Source organism: Sarcophilus harrisii, chromosome 1, assembly GCF_902635505.1.
Source record: "Sarcophilus harrisii chromosome 1, mSarHar1.11, whole genome shotgun sequence".
Taxonomy (NCBI): domain Eukaryota; kingdom Metazoa; phylum Chordata; class Mammalia; order Dasyuromorphia; family Dasyuridae; genus Sarcophilus; species Sarcophilus harrisii.
Window position 1 is genome coordinate 495,410,971 of NC_045426.1, and position 21,193 is coordinate 495,432,163.

Sequence of the window (21,193 nt, forward strand, 5' to 3'; positions counted from 1 at the left end):
ATTATTTACTTAGAAGTGTTCTAGTCTGTTTAACAAATTATATTTATTTTTTGCTAACTTGACAGTAAAGAATTGTTAGGAAAAAAGATAAATATTTACAAAGATAATGCCCAATACCATATTTGCCTTAAAGAATAAAAAAATCTTAGTCACAAAAAATGGTTGATAATTATGTATAAACAGTCTCACACACATATGTATATACACATATGCATCGTGTATTCCTTTAACTTTATACTGAGGTTCCATCAAACAAATTCAATTCAATAATCAAAATTGATTGAATTCCTACTATGTGCAAGGGATTAACAACACAAGTGTGTTTTTAGCAGTAATTTAAAAAGTCAAAATTAAATTCCCTCTCTTTCAAAGCAGTCATCTTGGACTGGAGGCATGTACTTATTCTAGTGATGCTGCCATTGAACAAAACACTTTGGGAATTCTCTCTTAGGGATTGCTTTCAGAGAAGAGCAATAAAATTTTCATCCTTTGAGAGACGTTTTTTCTTAAAATCTTTATTTTTTTAAAAAATGCAATCAACTTTAGAAAACATGAACATTTAAAGATACAAACAAAAATTTAAAAACATGATAGAATATGAAAATTTGAACCATGCTTCTTCTAATACCAACCTTTTTTTTTGCACATGCATGTGTGTGTATGAACACTCAAAATATTTATTTTATATTCTGTGATATTCTTTATATTTCTTGTTTGGTCTTGTTTGTTCAAGAACGTTTAGTAGCTATTATCTATATAATAAATTATATAATGATATAACCATAATAAAGGATATATAATGAATGTTATATCCATATAATTTCCCTTTCTATAGGTATGAAAGGTTATCTCTTTCCTTGTTGCTATAATTTCTTTATGATATAACCTTTTGTATCTAAATTTTATATCCATTTGGAGCTTATTGTGCTACATGGTAGGAACTGTTGATCAAAACCCAACCCAATTTCTACTACATAGCTTTTTCAACTTTCTCTGCATTTTTTTGTCAAACAATGAGTCCTTACCACTAGGTAAGTTGTATTCCTTGGCTTAATTGTTCATCATGGTACTATATTAAGTTACTTTTGGGTTTCATGTACATAAACTGTTCCACTGACAAACTTTTCTGTTTTTAAACTGGCTTAAATTTAGTTTAGATAATTACTGTTTCATAATATAATTTGATATCTGGTACTGTCAGGCCCCTTCCTTACCAATTTTTTGTGATTTCTCTTGAGATTCTTAAGCTTTTTTCCCCTTCCAGATATATTTTATATTTATTTCATCTAGTTCCACAAAATAAATCTGTGATATTTTGATTGGTATGGACCTAAATCTTTACATCAAACTATATAGTATTGTCATTTTAAATTATGTCATGAAACAATAATGAGCAAATACGATTTCTTTGATTATTTCTTTGTTTTTTTTTTTTTTTTTGGTAAAACTTGCTTAGCAGTTGTTTTTATGTAATTGCTATGTGTTATTAGCTAGATTTCTGATGTTTCATACCTTCTCTAGTTATATTCATTTATTCATTCAACAAGCATAGTACTATGTAGTAGGGATAGAAAAGAAAGATAAAAAAAATTGTATCAGAACTTATATGGTAATGGAGAAAATAGCATGGAAAAAATTGCAAATTTTAGATATGTAAAACGAAAGTAAGTATAAAAAAAGAAATGATTGAGCATATGTATATGGGATAAAAGTTCTTTTTAAAAAAAGCCAGGAAGTAGAGAGATGTGAGGAAGAATAGCATTCTAATCATAGTTGAAATAATACTTGAAATCAAGAGATGGATTATAACCCGCAAGGGATAACAAGGCCATTATAAGTGGATTATAGAGGGGAGCAAAAGTAGGAAGACTGGAAACGTAGTAAGGGTAAAATTTATAAAGTGCTTTAGAAGCCAATCAAAGTATTTTATATTTGATCTTAGAGTACGAGGGAACCAGTCTAAGTTATTAAGGAGAGGAATGTCATAGTTATCAGACCTGATTTAGGGGTGACAAGTCAGGGAAAGAAAAAAAAAGATTGTTGTAATAGTTTAGTTGGGAGGTAATTAGCAGCATCTGCACCAGTTAATAGTTGTGTGAGTTCAGAGAAGAGGAATTAAAGGAAAGATTTTGTAAAGTGGCAAGATTTGTCAATAGATTGGTTATGATGGGTGTTTATGAATGAGAAATAGAATATGAGACAAGGCTGTGAGTCTGAGTGATTGTTCTCAATTGTAATAGGGAGGATTAGAAGAAAGGAGGATTTGAATTTATTTTTCTTTATTTTCCTGCTTATATAAATATGAATCTATCTATCTATCTATCTACCTACCTAATTCAATCGTTTTCAGTTTATGACCCATTTAGGGTTTTCTTGGGAAAGATTATCACTAAAGTGGTTTGCAATTTCCTTCCTCAGATTAGTGTGTGTGTGTATGTGTGTGTGTGTGTGTGTGTGTGTGTGTGTGTGTGTGTGATCTTTATGGGTTTCTTTAAGTGTTCTGTTATTTCAGTGAAATTCTTTCAATTAATTATTAGTTGACTTTATGGGACTTTCTACATTGTCATGCTATATAGTGCTAGTTTTTTTTTTTGTTGTTGTTTATGTTAATTATCTCAATTTTTTCTTGTAATTTTTAGCATTTCCAGAAATATATCAAACAATAGCAAGGGATTCTGGCATTGGTAACAGAGAACATTCTGTTTTAATAGTGTTATTGGAAAGTCTTCTAGAATTTTTCCATCACAGATAATTCTGGCAAATGATTTTAGAAAGATATATATTTTTCATGTTAATGAATAGTATATTTACTCTAATGTTTTTTATATTTTAGCATAAATATATATTGCATATAATGAAAATTATGTTTTTACATTATTGAAATGAGCATGCAGTTTTAAATTATTTTTGTTATTAGGGTGGTATATTATTTTTATAGTCTCCCTAATAAAACAACTATGCCTTCTTGAAACTAAATACAACTTGGTTTTAGTACATAATCTTTTTAATATGTTGCAATGATAGAATTCACTGGTAAATTCTTTTGATTTTTTAAAAAGGAGTTCCCTTAAAGCTTATTCAATTTTGTTTTCTGAGATTGGACTATTTAAATATTTCTTGTTGTTATTTTGAGTATTTTATGCATTTACACATATTCATTCATTATTCAGATTTATTAGAATATAATTTATTGAAATAGGTTTTAAATAATTTCCTTTATTTTTAGTTTTTGTCCATTTTTTCTTTTTTTTTTGATGTTGGCAATTTGATCTTCTCTTTTATCAGATTAATAGTCCATCTATTATGTTAAAAATATTCTTATTTTATTTTTCAATTCAATGGAATTGTTTCAATGTAAGTTTTGTTAATACTTGAATTTTAGACTTAATTTTTGGGGGTTATTTGACCTTTTGCTTTCTCAACTAATTGGTTTCCATGCTCAATTCATTGATTTGTTTTTGAACCTGAAATATTTTATAAATATCTTTTGTTTTTGCATCTGCCAGATTTCTCTCATATCTGTTTTTTTAAACTTCCTGGCAAGGCATTGATTATAAAAAAGGATTTTTTTAAAGTTAAGAAACAGAGAGAAAGGAAAGAAATAACATAAAATTCACCAAAACATAAAAAACTGACATTATATGAATATCCTACACCTATGGAGTCTCATCCTAGATTTGCAAAGGAGCAGGAAGGAAGAGTCTTTTATGTTTCTTCTTTGGGCCCAAACTTCTTTTTTATAATATTATTACATTGATTTTCTCCATTTTGTGGTTGTTCTTTCCATTTATATTGCCATATATAGTTTCTCTGACACTTCTTTCTCCATTTTGTAGTAATTGATTCAAGCATAGGCTTTTTTTTTTTTTTTTTTTTGCATGGTCATTTCTTATAGTTCAATCATAATGCATTCCATTTATATAACAAAATTTGTTTAGCCACAGTCCATGGGCATGTACTTACTTTCTGGTATATATATATATATATAAATATATTGGAACTTTTAATAACCTCTTTTTGTAAAGTGCTTTGCAATTCATAAAGTGCTATATAAATATCATCATCATCATCATCATCATCATCATTTGTCTAGTGATAGAATGTGTAAGTCCAAAGGGTTGGTCATTTTATGTTATTTTCAAAATTTCATGTTCTTTTCCAGAATGGTTGAACTGATTCTCAGTTTTATCAAAAATATACATGTCTAATTTCTCCAAATTCCTACAAAATTTATTTTTCTAATCTTTTGATATTAAAAATCAATTTTAAGGTAATTTAAAATGTTTTATTAGTGGTTTTGGGCATTCTTTTATTATTTATAGTTTGTAATAGTTTCTCCCTTGATCACTTATAGGGGGAATTTGGTTTTCTGTGTTTCTATTAGTTGTTTAAATATCTTGATTCCAAATCACTATGAGAAAAGTTAAATATAAAAAATTTCCCTAATTGTTTCCCTTCTTATGCTAGCTACATTAATTTTGTTTATGAAGTTTTTTTTAATTTTGTGAAATCAAATTAACCATGTAATTTAAAAATTACCATTCTCCCTTTTTTGTATAAAAATTAATCTCCTCAAAGTTATGAAAAATATATGATTTGGTTCTTTTTTAATAATATCTTTTAATTTTCAAAATACACGCAAAAATAGTTTTTAATATTTACCCACGCAAACCCTTGTGTTCCAAATTTTTCTCCCTCTCTTCCCCAATCCCTTTCTCTAGACAACAAGTAATCCAATATATGTTAAATGTGTGCAATTCTTCTATAACATTTCCACATTTATCATGCTGCACAAGAAAAATCAGATCAGAAAGAAAAAAATTAGGAAGAAAAAAAAGCAACCAAACCACAAAAGATGAAAATACTATGTTGTGATCCACATTTAGTCCCCATAATCCTCTTTTTGGATGCAGATGGCTCACTCCACCACAAGTCTAATAGAATTGATGTGAATCACTTCATTGTGGAAAGGAACTGTGTCTGTCAGTATTGATCATTGCATAATCTTGTTGCTTGTATATGATGATCTCCTGGTTTTGTTCATTTCACTTAGTATCAGTTGATGTAAGTCTCTCCAGGTCTTTCTGAAATCATTCTGCTCATAATTTCTCATGGAACAATAATATTGCATAACATTAATATACCATAATTTATTTGGCCATTCTTAAACTATTGCTGGACATCCATTCAGTTTCTGTTTCCTTGCCACTACAAAAAGGGCTGCTACAAACATTTTTGCCCATGTAGGTCCTTTTCCCTTTTTTATGATCTCTTTGGGATATAGGCCCAGTGGAGAGACACTGCTGGATCAAAGGGTATGCACAGTTTGAGAGCCTTTTGTAATCCCTTTTTAAATTATTATTATTTAATTACTTTTTATTGACAGTACATACACATGAGTAATTTTTTACAACATTATGCCTCCCACTCACTTCTGTTCCGACTTTTCCCTTCCCTCCCTCCACCCCCTGCCCTAGATGGCAAGCAGTCTTATACATGTTAAATATGTCACAGTATATCTTAGATACAATATAGAACCTAACAGTTCTCTTATTGCATAGGAAGAATTGGATTCAGAAGGTAAAAATAACCTGAGAAGAAAAACAAAAATGCAAGTAGGCCACATTCTTTCCCCAGTGTTCCTTCTATGGGTGTAGCTGATTCTGTCCATCATTGATCAATTGGAACGGAATTAGATCTTCTTTTTGTTGAAGGTATCCACTTCCATCAAAATACATCCTCATACAGTATTGTTGAAGTGTATAATGATCTCCTGGTTCTATTCATTTCACTCAGCATCAGTTCATGTAAGTCTCTCCAAGTCTCTCTGTATTCATCATTTCTTACAGAACAATAATATTCCATAACATTCATATACCACAAGTTATCCAACCGTTCTCCAATTGATGGGCATCCATTCATTTTCCAGTTTCTAGCCACCACAAAAAGGGCTGCCATTAACATTTTGGCACATACAGGTCCCTCTCCTTTCTTTAGTATCTCTTTGGGATATAAGCCCAGTAGTAACACTGCTGGATCATAGTTCCAAATTGCTCTCCAGAATGGCTGGATCCATTCACAACTCCACCAAAAATGCATCAGTGTCCCAGTTTTCCCGCACCCCCTCCAACATTTGTCACTCTCTTTTCGTGTCATCTTAGCCAATCTGACATGTGTGTAGTGGTATCTCAGTTGTCTTAATTTGAATTTCTATGATCAATAGTGATTTAGAATACTCTTTCATATGAGTGGAAATAGTTTCAGTTTCATCATCTGAAAATTATCTGTTCATATCCTTTGACCATTTATCAATTGGAGAATGGCTTGATTTCTTATAGAGTCAATTCTCTATATATTTTGGAAATGAGGCCTTTATCAGAACCTTTAACTGTGAAGACGTTTTCCCAGTTTGTTGCTTCCCTTCTAATCTTGTTTGCATTAGTTTTGTTTGTACAAAGGCTTTTTAATTTGATATAATCAAAATTTTCTATTTTGTGATCAATAATGATCTCTAGTTCTTCTTTGGTCACAAATTCCTTCCTCTTCCACAAGTTTGAGAGGTAAACTATCCTATGTTCCTCTAATTTATTTATGATCTTGTTCTTTATGCCTAAATCATGGACCCATTTTGATCTTATCTTGGTGTATGGTGTAAGTGTGGATCCATGCCTAATTTCTGTCATACTAATTTCCAGTTTTCCCAGCAGTTTTTGTCAAATAATGAATGCTTATCCCAAAAGTTGGGATCTTTGGGTTTGTCAAACATTAGATTGCTGTAGTTATTGACTATTTTGTTCTGTGAACCTAGCCTATTCCACTGATCAGCTAATCTATTTCTTAGCCAATAGCAAATGGTTTTGGTGACCACTATTTTATAATATAGTTTTAGATCAGGTACAGCTAGACCACCTTTATTTCATTGTTTTTTTCATTAATTCCCTTGAGTTTCTCGACCTTTTGTTCTTCTATATGAATTTTGTTGTTATTTTTTCTAGGTCATGAAAATATTTTGGGGGGAGTCTGATTGGTATAGAACTAAATAAATAGATTAATTTAGGGACTATTGTCATCTTTATTATATTTGCTCAGCCTATCCAAGAGCATTTAATATTTTTCCAATGATTCAAATCTGACTTTTTGTGTGGAAAGTGTTTTGTAATTTTACTCATATAATTTCTGACTTTCCTTTGGTAGATAGATTCCCAAATTTCTCTTTATATCTCTTGCTGTTGGATTTTGTTGGTGATGCATAAAAATGCTGAGAATTTATGTGGATTTATTTTGTATCCTGCAACTTTGCTAAAATTGTGGATTATTTCTAATAGTTTTTAGTAGAATCTCTGGGGTTCTCTAAGTATACCATCATATCATCTGCAAAGAGTGATAATTTGGTTTCCTCATTACCTACTCTAATTCCTTTAATCTCTTTCTCAAGCTGCTTGCCTTATTCTCTCTGCTGTACTGCTGCTACCTGCCTTCAGTTTGTGCCCGATCTAACCATCTCACCCACAAGCAAAAACAGACCTTTTCTGGCGAATTTTGAGGATATCTTCTCTTGGTAATTATTTGTGGTTTTTTCAGTCAAGCACTAATTTTGAGGTTTGTCATGAGATAAATTATTCTGAGAAAAAAGATGGAGCTTAAGTAGATGTGTGGGTCCTCTCTGCCATTTTGTCTGGAAGTCCTGTTTTTTTTTTTTTTTTTTTTTTTTTTTTTTTTTTTTTAAAGAAAATTATCTAAAGCAATGTAAATTGTGCTCTAATCCCTAATTAATTTTAAGTGACATTTTCTGTTTCAATGTTTTCTTATAGGCAACCTATTGTTAGATTCTGTTGCCTTTTTCTGTATTATTGGTCAATCTATCAGTTCGTATTAAGGGTTGGAAATGATAATTATTTATCTTGCTGAATCATATCCTCTTTTACTTTTTCCCTCTTTTTTCCCTTTGCAAAGAAGAAGGAGGTGGAGAAAATGAAAAAATGTGATAAATATTAGAAATTTGTAATCAAAATCTTCTGTAAGCCCTAATTTCAAGTTCTTCAACTTTGTTTTTTATTGTTTTTTATGATCAATTTTCCAAAGGAGGGGATTATTTTGCTTATTATTCTTTTCTCAATGGCTCAATTCAGTCTTTTTAATATCGAATTTTCTTTCTCTGTTAATATTCAAATTATCTTTTATTTACTTATGGTTTAAACACTCATTGTTTATTTGTCTCCTCTCTTCCTTATTTTGCTCATGTAAATGAGATTATTAAATATCTTTCTCCCCCTTATCCCAATTAATTTCTATGTGTTTGTATATTTTTTCTTTTTGTACAATTAAATTATGTCAAATATTTTCTTCCTCTACATAGTTTTTTCCATTCTTGCCTGCTGAATTCCTTTCCCTATACCTTTCTTTATTATCTTAAGAGCAACAACAATAGCAACAACAACAACAACAACAAAAAAACAAAAACCCTGCAATATGTTTTAAATTTATTAAAACTTTATGTCCCTTGAAGACATTAGATATTTCTTCTCTTCCTATGCAAATGTCCTTTATTTCACTCCAATGTTCAGAAATATCTACCATTCTTCATTTTCTTGACTTTCTTGTTTTCATTTCAAAGTTACTATTCAGTTCTATTCTTTTCATATGGAAGTCATGAGAATTCTGTATTCTATTATAGATTTATTTTTTTCTTATAAAATTGTGCTCAGGGATTGTACTCTTGATGGTGTGCCATTATCTTTTATCTGTTGAAATATAATTTTTAAAGATATTTTCTTCTTTAAAGTTCTTGGCTATTTAGTCTTTATTTAATCTTGACTGTAGGTCATCATCCTTGATCTCTTGTTTTTGTTGTTCAGTCATTTTCACTTGTACCTGAGTTTTCATGACCCCATTTGGGATTTTCTTGGCAAATTCACTGCAATTGTTTGCCATTTCTTTCTCTAATTCATTTTACAGATGAGGAGACCAAGGCAAACAGTGTTAAGTGACTTTCACAGGGTCACAAAGCTAGTAAATATCTTTGGTCAGATTTGAATTCAGGTCTTTCTCACTGCAGGGTCAACCCTACCCCATTTTGCCATATAATTGCTCTCTTTAAATTCTTACTTTCTGACTACTTTAAACTTTTTAATTTGATGTGAAAGTGCTCAGTTTTGGATGGCTTCCTGGATGGCTTCACTTTTGGATTTTTATTTTCAAGACATAATTGGAGGATTTTTTTATTCTTTGTTATTATAGATTCTAATTTATCTGGACAGATTTCTTTCATGATTTCTTGTTTGAAATTTTGGATTTGTGTTCTTAGATGGGGTAGTAGGCACTTTTTCAATTCTATCCCATTTTTATTCTGGATGACAAATTCTGATGACTTGCATTCTGGATGACACTGCTATCTAATCCATATGAGCTAACTAGTTTTAGACCCTACCTCTTTTTCCAGTCCTTTCTGTATCATCTCCTAATAGTGTTGAAGTTTCAGGTATGTGTTGCAGTGAATTCATGCTATGACAGTCTCCAACTGAAGCAAAAGCATTTTAATGAGATTTTCACACCCTATAGGTGGGTCTGGTTCTCTGAAGGAGTCAAAAGTCCAGCAAAGCAAGATAAGCATTTTTATAGAGTAAATGGTACTGATTAATAATAAGGTATGTAAAATTTAAGGTAAGGTTAAAAGAGGAATTTGCTAATATGGGAGAGGTGTTAAAGCCAATGTATATGATTGGTTTCCAAATTTATTAATTATGGAAATTCAGGCTTTAGGTATGGATATCACAGGAAAGATTTTATTAAGGTTTGAGGTCCAGTGGCTTGTTCTACATTCTGGTTCTTATTAACTGATTTCTGTGTTATGTTTTGTGGTTATGGCCACATGGTAACCTGGCAATATGGTTATAGCATATGCTGTCTTGTTCATTGTTCTGGTGAGAACTGTGATTAGTAATTTTTGTGAGGTTTGGGCTAAGGGCAACAATCAGAATCCCATCAGTATCCCACTGAGGATTCTGGAATAAGCAAGATTTTGTTCTTTTGGTATAGTCCCCATATTAGAGCAGGAACTGTATCTTTATTGAGCCCATTAGTATGGGTCCATTATTGAGCCATCAAGTGAATCTCATGATATCACATAGGCCTCAGACCACTGGCAAGGCCTTTCTGGTACTGTCACCCATTTACTGGATTGATTTTGTCTTCTACTATTTGTTGTTATTCTTAATATTCTGAGGATTGCATTGCCCAGCCTCGTTTACATTGGCACTGATTCATGAACATTAGTTTTTATCACCTCTTTCAGTTTAATAAACCAGGATTAGGATTTTACTTGGGTTAGCTGATTACTGGAGCTTGATTATGACCTTGTTGTTCATACTTCTGGCTGACTTCAAGTCCATTTTCAGGAATTCTAGTGATTCATACTGGCTTCTCTGGCACATTTTCTCATTCTGCCTTCATAGGTTTTTGGCTGGGTTACCTGGATCCCTTAATATAACTCCTCTCCTGAGCTTTGAGACTTTTCAGTGTATTTACTATATTTTTCAGTAGCTTCCCTAATATGACCCTGTTTAGCACCTCCAGTAGCTTCTGGCTTTACTTGTACTTATGCTTATTTCCCTTGTGTGAATCCTGTATCCCCTTCCATGGTTTCTGGTAGTATTTATTTATTTATTTTTAACATCTCTGATCTGGATGGATGAACTTGCTTCTATTGTTTTTCAGTTCCTTTTGTATTTATGGATGAATGGATGGATTAACTTATTTCTATTGTTTTTCAGTTCCTTTTGTAGTTATCATTGTTGGATCTTTTCCTGATTGTTTTCTCAGTTTTATCTGTGAGAAATGGACTTCTATATCACTTTTCATGCTACCATTTTTACCTGACATATTCCTATGATTCCAAAAATCATATCCCAGTCTGGTGAATTGTGTTAGTGGGAGAGGGTTATTATGAGAAATACTAACTTCTAAATAAAAACAAGATGTGATTATCAATAAAGATGCAAATTTTCACACCTGGCTCATTATGTGGCTCTGAAGACAAAATCTTTTACTTCTTTAATCATCCAACCTCCTAGTCTATCTAGGAACAGCATATTTTAAGTAAACAAATATTTCAATTTTCAGCAGATAGAACAAGGTTGAGCATTGACCATTTATGCTAGCTTGCCTTGCTAATGAAGTAATATAATTAATTCTTTTCCCTTTTCAACATGGATGCACAAATGAATATAATAATGTAAAACTTTTTTAGTAAAATTTTTTCTCTAGGATAAACCTGTCTAGGACTGGTGGCATACTGATGTGAATTGCTATCATAATAGTCCTTTCACAATAATAAGGGAATTTTGGAGACTGGAAAATCTCTAGTTTCAAAATAATGGGCATAATTACATAATTTTATATTTTATGACAAGTTGTTAAAATAATATTTTTATGAATAAAATCTGAAATGTTTTATTCGATAGTATAAGTAAGAAGCTAGTTATATTTTAGGAATCCTAAAATCTGAAGAAATAATAAGCTGAATCACGTGTTTCATGTTACCTTTGAGTAAAATGATCACGTGACCCTGAGTAACATAGTCCTATGACCTTAAAAAATGTATTTCTTGAGTAGCTTGTGGCAGTTATCCAAATTACCAACCTAATAACTTTATTTATTTATTTATTTTTTCATAGCTTTTTATTTACAAGATATATGCATGGGCAATTTTTCAGCAATGACAATTGCAAAACCTTTTGTTCCAATTTTTCCCCTCCTTCCCCCCATTCCCTCCTCTAGATGGCAGGTTGTCCAATACATGTTAAATATGTTGAAATACATGCTAAATCCAATATATGTATACATGTCCATACAGTTATTTTGCTGTACAACAAGAATCGGACTTTGAAATAGTGTACAATTAACCTGTGAAGGAAATAAAAAATGCAGGTGGACAAAAATAGAGGGATTGGGAATTCTATGTAGTGGTTCATACTCATCTCCCAGAGTTCTTTCCCTGGGTTTAGCTGGTTCAGTTCATTACTGCTCTATTGAAACTGATTTGGTTCATCTCATTGTTGAAGAGGGCCATGTCCATCAGAATTGATCATCATATAGTACTGTTGTTGAAGTATATAATGGTCTCATGGTCCTGCTCATTTGACTCAGTATCAGTTCTTGTAAATCTCTCCAGACCTTTCTGAAATCATCCTACTGGTCATTTCTTACAGGACAATAATATTCCATAAAATTCATATATCACAATTTATTCAGCCATTCTCCAATTGATGGGTATCCACTCAGTTTCCAGTTTTTGGCTACCACAAAGAGGGATGCCACAAACATTCTTGCACATACAGGTCCCTTTCCCTTCTTTAAGATCTCTTTGAAACCTAATAACTTTAAAGGACTTTAATTTTAATTTTAATCTTTAACTTTGAACAACATATAAAGACATGCCTTATAAATGCAAGACTATAACACTTGTTGAAATCACAGTAATCAACGTCTCTAGCCTCTCTAATCTATCCTTCTGACAGCTACCAAAATATTTCCAAGAACAATGGCCTAAGAGACTGTCTTCCACCTTCATTAGCTTAGCTATCAACACTACTGCCTTCAATAACTATTTAGCCAGCTTCCTAAGATTTACTTCAATCTTACTGCAATCTAATTTTCTAGCTTGATTTACCATTACTCCTTTTCATGCCCTTTTTATTTCTGTCTTATTTATTAGATTATAAACTTCTTCCTAAACTTGAAATGCATCAATATATTGCCTCTAGACCTCCCTACACATCCCCTGTATATATTTTTTTAATATCCACTTTTCAGATTCCTTATTTTTATGTAAGAACCTGTATTTTCTCACTCTTTAGATTTTCTTAGAGACTTTCTCTCCGCCCCCACTCCGCCCTTACATTGTATTACAGTTATTTCCTCTTCTCTCTCAGTTTTGAGGGCAGATTGTATTTTCACTTTTCATCACTGTATTCTCAATACTTAGCACAGTACCTTCCCCATAGCATGTGTTTAATAAATTTTTGTTGAATATAATAGAATTTAAAATGACCTCAAGTCTTTAAGAAACTTCCAGTTTAGTTCAGGTCCCTGCATGTATATATTTAGAGCATCTAAAAAATACATTTTGAATTAACATTAATAAGTAGAAAGGAGCTTGGCACAGTCCGAGTATATAATTGATAAAAAAGAGACAAGCAGTATAGCAATCATTAAAGAAAACCAAGAAAAACTGAGCTTTGAGCTGGGTTTCGAAATAGATGAAGGATCAAAAATATAGCTTGCCCACATTAACAGAGGAAGAAGTAAATATCCTAAACAGTCCCATCTTAGAAAAAGAAATAGAACAAGTTATTTTTTTTATTTAATAGTCTTTTATTTACAAGTTATATGCATGGGTAACTTTACAGCATTAACAATTGCCAAACCTCTTGTTCCAATTTTTCACCTCTTACCCCCCCACCCCCTCCCCTAAATGGCAGGATGACCAGTAGATGTTAAATACATTAACATATAAATTAGATACACAATAAGTATACATGACCAAAATGTTATTTTGCTGTACAAAAAGAGTCAGACTTTGAAATATTGTACAATTAGCTTGTGAAGGAAATCAAAAATGCAGGTGGGCATAAATATAGGGATTGGGAATTCAACGTAATGGTTTTTAGTCATCTCCCAGAGTTCTTTCTCTGGGAGTAGCTGGTTCAGTTCATTACCCCTCCATTGGAGATGATTTGGTTGATCTCGTTGCTGAGGAGGGCCAGGTCCATCAGAACTGGTCATCATATAATATTGTTATTGAAGTATATAATGATCTCCTGGTCCTGCTCATTTCACTCAGCATCAGTTCGTGTAAGTCTCTCCAGGCCTTTCTGAAATCATCCTGTTGGTCATTTCTTACAGAACAGTAATATTCCATAATATTCATATACCACAATTTATTCAGCCATTCTCCAACTGATGGACATCCATTCAGTTTCTAGAACAAGCTATTAACCAACTCCCTAAGAAAAAATCCCCAGGACCAGATGGATTTACATGTGAATTCTATCAAACATTTAAAGAACAATTAACCCCAATGCTATATAAACTATTTGAAAAAATAGGGACTGAAGGAGTCCTACCAAACTCCTTTTACGACACAGACATGGTACTGATACCTAAACCAGGTAGGCTGAAAACAGAGAAAGAAAATTATAGACCAATCTCTCTAATGAATATCAATGCTAAAATCTTAAATAAAATATTAGCAAAAAGATTACAGAAAATCATCCCCAGGATAATACACTATGATCAAGTAGGATTTATACCAGGAATGCAGGGCTGGTTCAATATTAGGAAAACTATTAGCATAATTGACTATATCAATAAGCAAACTAACAAAAACCATATGATCATCTCAATAGATGCAGAAAAAAACATTTGATAAAATTCAACATCCATTCCTAATAAAAACACTTGAGGGTATAGGAATAAATTGACTTTTTCTTAAAATAGTCAGGAGCATATATTTAAAACCATCAGTAAGCATCATATGCAATGGGGAAAAACTGGAATCTTTCCCAGTAAAATCTGGAGTGAAGCAAGGTTGCCCACTATCACCATTATTATTCAATATTGTATTAGAAACACTACCCTTGGCAATAAGAGTCGAGAAAGAGATTAAAGGAATCAGAATAGGCAGTGAGGAAACCAAACTATCACTCTTTGCAGATGATATGATGGTATACTTAGAGAACCCTAGAGATTCTACGAAAAAGCTATTAGAAATAATCTATAACTTTAGCAAAGTTGCAGGTTATAAAATAAATCCCCATAAATCCTCAGCATTTTTATACATCACCAACAAAATCCAACAGCAAGAGATACAAAGAGAAATTCCATTCAGAATAACTGTCTTATTATTTAGTAACTTATTATAGTAACTTATTATTATATTATATATATTATATTAATATTATTAATATATTATAATGATAATATATAATAATTATAATATAATAAAATTATAAAAATGAATAAAAATAAAATAAAAATTATAAAGTATACTGAAAGACTATTCTTAGAGTAACAAAATTTTTGAAACAGAAGATGTTTTCATGATCATATTGACAGAATTTCTCATTTTGTGGGAAAATGAGCCTAGAAAAAAATTGTTGGGTGAACAAGAGTACATAAACTAGACATAGATAGGGGACCAAATATTAAGCCTTCTGGTTCTCATATTAATGATTACTTTTCCTATTACAATATAGTGGAAGTTGGAAAATACCATCACTCTATGGCACACAGGTAACTACCCAAGGACAAGTTATTGTTAATATTAGCCACCTACCCTCCACACTTGTTTTTCTAAGTGTTTTGGGAAGCAACCATGAGACATTTGAATAATTCAGCCCAGCTCCTTTAGGGGAAGATGAGGGATAAAGGACAATTAGGGAAAAAGTAGAAGGGCTTCCCCAAACTCTGAAACTCTTTGGGAAGTACTATGGTATATAAAAAATATGTCACACAAACATGCTGAGATTGAAGGAGGCAAACTGTCCTGATTTATCATAAACCTGTTTAACTCTGTTGTATAGAATATCTCCATTCATAAAGAGGTAACTCACAAACTCTTTCACAGAATATATAGATGCCTTTGGCTTTGCTCTTTCACTCCTACTTCCCTTCATACTGGCAGGTGTGAGGTTCTGAGAGAAATATGATTATTATAAGATTACATTCAAGCTTTCTCAGAGTATAGGGCAAGAGAGGGTAATCCCATTGTAGGAAATGTAATCCTCCTAACTAATCTCTTTAACACCTGGACTCCTACTAATGTACTTCCATTTATATAATCAATAAGTAACAATGATGGAATTTTTAAGTTTTAAACATAACAATTTAGTTAGTTATTATCTCTTCTATGAATAAGAGCATCACAAGTAATGACAAAGTAAATGCGGATACAATAAATTTATTATAATCCACACATAAATTTGGACCACACTTTTTATAATAAAACACACAGTTTTTGTGAGAGAGAATAGTCTTGGATTTACAGAGACCTGGCAGGGAAGCAAAAGTGGCTTGCTCATAACTTTAGACTTCAGGCTCAGATTCATTGCTGTATTCAGAAATATTACTATATAACACTTCTTTACTACCTGCTTGCGCAGTTCTCATTGCTTTCTAGCTGGGCAATCTTCTTTTCTCAAAGTTTTTGAATCTGGGATAATACTTAAAAGTTTTTATTTTAAATTTACATGCACCATTAAAATATGTTGGAAAAATATTAAACTTTTAAGTTGACTTTAAGCTATAGAATTATCAAACATTCTATGAAGGCAAAAAAGCCCAGCCAACAATTTGCTTATGAGGATACTGTATTGTCCAATTAGATGACTCTCAGTATCATAGGAATACCCATGTAGCAAAATACTATAACTATTTCCCTCACTCTTTCTGCTTTTCTCTTTCTTACCAAAGAGGATGGCAAAGAAAAGCAGACACTCCTAGAACTCTTCTGCTCTCAAGTTCTAGGTGGTACTGATGGACAAAATTTGTATCAGAATTTTTATTCCAATGAGTTCCAGTCTTTATGCAATCAAGAATGTGTAGCAGAAGACTTTTTCTCAAACCTTCTGCACCTGCTATTGGTTTCTTTGAAAAGCTTCCACAGAGAAGATTTTTTTTACCCCCTGCTAAGTATTTTCTTTCTTGCCAAGTTCTTCTATGTTTTACAACATATATAACAAACACCAAATGGAATGGACATTTGCATATTATATATATATATATATGTATACATATATAATAGAACAGAAAAAAGAGGATTGTGCATCAAATTTGGATTTCTATTATATGCAGTGCTCTTCCTCTTAAATATATAATAAGATCAACCTGTCACTTTCAAAGCTATCCTGCTTATCTGTGCTTCTTTTTGGATTTCCTTCTGTTCTCTTTGAATTTTTTGTAACAGGATGACCCAATAATCATCTTCCCTCCCTTTTCCCCTTCCTTCCTTTCTTCTTCGTTCTCTTTCTCTATCCCATTCCCCTTTCTCCTCTCCACAATCACCCAATTCCTTTTGGAAACAAAAAGAAATAAAAAAACAAAGCTGTTTTCAAAATCTTCCCCTGACTCAGTCAGTATCCTAAAAATTGTCTTTCTTTTACTTTCATTTTTCACTTTTTAATGCATAAAATTATACTTTCTATACATTTATTTTATTACTAACGCCATATGAAAATCAGACTTAAAAAGTTGTACCTCAAAATTCAATTAAATGGTACAAAATGAAAGAAAGCCTTCATATAACCCTGTAATAAGTTTCATGTACATTTCAGGGTTTATAGCGATAATCTGTAATGTAAAATTTAAGAATAGTAATGTTTTGGGTTTTATTTTATTTGAAAACATATATGCTTGCAGAAACTAATATCCAGTGTTAGAGAGCTGGTCCCCTGGAAGGGTGGCAGGTGCTTTATGCTGGAGAAATCTAGCCTGGACTGCAGATAGTGGTAAAAGAAAAAAAAAAACTAGTGGTGGGATGCGAGGATAATAAGTGCTATGATGAATAAGAGCTAAAGTTTACTTGAAGCTAGAAAAGGAATAGAGTAAAAGAAAGTTAAAGGAAGAGAAAAAAGTGAACAAAAATTGTTCCAGATGGCAAAAAGTCTTTTCTTCTTCCTCCTCTCCTTCAGTACCTAAATAAGAGCAGAGGGCTAAGATAGGACCTAAGGTGGTGCTGTGGGTGAGGGGTGGGGTTCTGTTAGAAGGATCCTTTTATATGGACCAGAAATAAATTTGAGAATTTACATATATTTTTGGAACTATTATTTGTTTTCAGTGGTCTCCTTCCTTCCCCACCTTCCCATCTTTATTAGTTGTACAATCCTAGGCAAATTATTTAATATATCTCAGTCTCAATGTCTTCATCTGTTAAATGAGATTTCACTCTTAATCTCTAACATCTCTTCCAGGTATACAATCCTATAATTTTAATAAAATGGGTTTTTTTTGTAAGATTGGAAATAGAATGTTTGCAAACTTGGTAAGGATCTTAGTACAGTAGGAATAATCAGACTTTGTACCCTCTCTTGCTCCCAAATCCAATGAAGTACCAAGTCCCATTAATTCTAAATTGGTAACTCCTCTTCTATGTGTCCTTTCTTTAATTCACATGATTGTCAGTATAGCTTAGTCTCTCATTCTCACTTGTCTGAACCATTACAGTAAGCTACTATTTGGTTCTCTACAACCAGTCACTCCCTTGTCTAATCCAACCTCTACACTGCTATAAAAAATAATGCAGCTCTTACTGTTCTACCCTGCTCATGATATCTCAACTGTCTTTATGTTGCTTCAAGAATAATATAATGATAATTAATGATGAGGTGAGAGGTACTATGCTAACTGCTTTGTGATTATATCATTTGAGTCTTACAACAATCCTTGGAGGTAGGTGCTATTATTGCCCCTATTTTTACAGATGAGGAAACTGAGGCAGGCAATTTAGGTAACTTGTCCATGATCATTCAACTAATAAGTATCCAAAGTCTGATTTAAACTCAGTCTTCCTGACTCAAGCCCTGTGTTTTCCCAACTGATATTCAGATTCTATTTGCTATTTAAAAGTCTTTCCATATTTTGAATCCATCTTGTATTTTCAGACTTATTTCATATTCTTCCCCTATATTTATTTTGCATTCTAGCTTCCTCTTGCTCTTCCTCAAACTTGGCTTTTCATCTAGCCTTTCTTGGCCTTTATCTAGGATCACCTCTACCTGGAATACTTTCCCCCTTTTCTTCTTAGAATCCTCAGAATCCTTCAAGGCTCAGTTGAGATACAACTTTCTTTTATGATCTTCCTAATTATCATTTGACTATTCTACCTCTTTTCTTTCTTTTTAAAAAAAATTTCCCCCAGTTACATGTAAAGAACAACATTTTTTGGGTTATACATATATATTTAATTTTTTAAAACATATTTTCTTATGAATCATGTTGGGAGAGAAAAACCAGAACAAAAAGAAAAAAATCATGAGAAAAAAAACAGAAAAAAGTTAACATAGTATCTGTTTATATTCAGTAACCATAGTTCTCTCTCTGGATACAGATAGTATTTTTTCCCCAAAGTTTATCAGGATTGCCTTGGATCACTGAACTACTGAGAAGAAAAAAGTCTCTCATACTTGATCATTGCATAATCTTGCTGTTGCTATGTACAACGTATTTTTGGTTTTGCTTGTTTTGATCAGCATCAGTTCATGTAAATATTTTCAGGCTTTTCTAAAACAGTCTGCTCATCATTTTTAAAAATAGAACAATAATATTCTGTTACTTTTATATATCATAACTCATTCAACCACTCCCCAATTGATGGATATCTATTCATTTTCCAATTCTTTGATACCACAGGAAGAATGGTTACAAATATTTTTGCATTTTTTCCCTCTTTTATGATTTCTTTGGGATACGGATAGTTATTGGTATGCTGGATTAAAAATTATGTAGTTTTATAACTCTTTGGATATAGTTTCAGAATGCTCTCCAGAATGGTTGGATCATTTCATGACTTCTCCAACTGTACATTAGTTTCCTGTTATGTTAGCTAACCTAACAAATGTGAGGTGGCACCTCAGAGTTGTTTTAATTTTCATTTTTTAATCAATAGTGATTTAGACCATTTTCATATGAATACAAATGGTTTTAATCTTTTCATCTGAAAATTATCTGTTCATATCCTTTGACCATTTATCAATTGGGGAATGACTTGAATTTTTATAACTTTGACATAGTTCTTTATATATTTTAGAAATGAGCCCTTTATCAGAATCACTGGCTGTAAAAATTTTTTTCCAGCTTTATACTCCCTTCTAATCTTGGCTGCATTGGTTTTGTTTGTGCAAAACATTTTCAAATTAATATAGTCAAAGTTGTCTATTTTGTATTTCATAATATTTTCTATCATGTTGTTATGTTATTATGTTATGATGATAGTTATGAATAATAGTTCTTCTTTGGCCATTAAATTCCTCACTTCTCCAAAGACTTGATAGGTAAAATAGCTTTGATTTTCTCATTTGCTATCACCCTTTACACTGAAATCATGTACTCATTTTAACCTTATTTTAATATGGGGTGTGAGAAGTCTATGCCGAGTTTCTGACATATTATTTTCTAGTTTCCCCATCATTTTTTGTGAAATTCTGAGTTCTTATCCCAGAAGTAGTTTTGATGTTTATTAAATATTTGATTGTGCATCTAACCAGTTCTATTGTTCCATCATTCTATTTTATAGACAGTACCATATGTTTTTGATGACTGCCGCTTTATAATAAAGTTTTAGGTTTATATTTTTTCATTAATTCCCTTGATACTTTTGATCTTTTGTACTTCCAGATGAATTTTATTATTATTTTTTCTAGCTCAATAAAATAATTTTTGACAGTTTAATTAATATATCACTGAAAAAGATCAATTTACATAGAATTGTCATTCTTATTATATTAGCTTGACCTACTCATGAGCAACTGATATTTTTCCAGTTGTTTAAATATGACTTTATTTGTATGAGAAGTGTCTTGTAATTGTATTCATATACTTTCTAACTTTGTTTTGGCAGGGAGAAACCTCAAATTTTATTTTGTCTACAGTTATTTTAAATGGAATTTCTTTTTCTATCTTTTGCTGCTGGGCTTTGTTTATGATGCTGATGATTTGTGGGGAGTTATTTTATATCCTGAAACTTTGCTAAAGCTGTTAATTGTTTCCAGAAGGTTTTTGGATGATTTTCTAGGATTCTCTAAGTCTACCATCATATCATCTGCAAAGAATGATAGTTTTATCTCCTCTTTGCCTGTTCTAATTAATTTAGTTTCTTTTTCAATTATTATTGCTAAAGGGAAAGTTTCCAGTAACATATTCAATAATAGTGGTGATATGGTTTTATCCTGGTTTTATTGGGAATGTATCTAGTTTCTCCCCATTATAAATAATGCTTGTTGATGGTTTTAGATAGACGGTGCTCATCATCTTAAGGAAAACTTCCTTTATTTCTATACTCTTTAGTGTCTCTAAGAGGAATGGGTACTGTGTTTTGTCAAAACCTTTTTTTCTGTGGCTATTGAAGTTATTATATGATTTCTATAGGTTTTCTTATTGATATGGTCTATTATGACAAGAGTTTTCCTGATATTGAACTAGC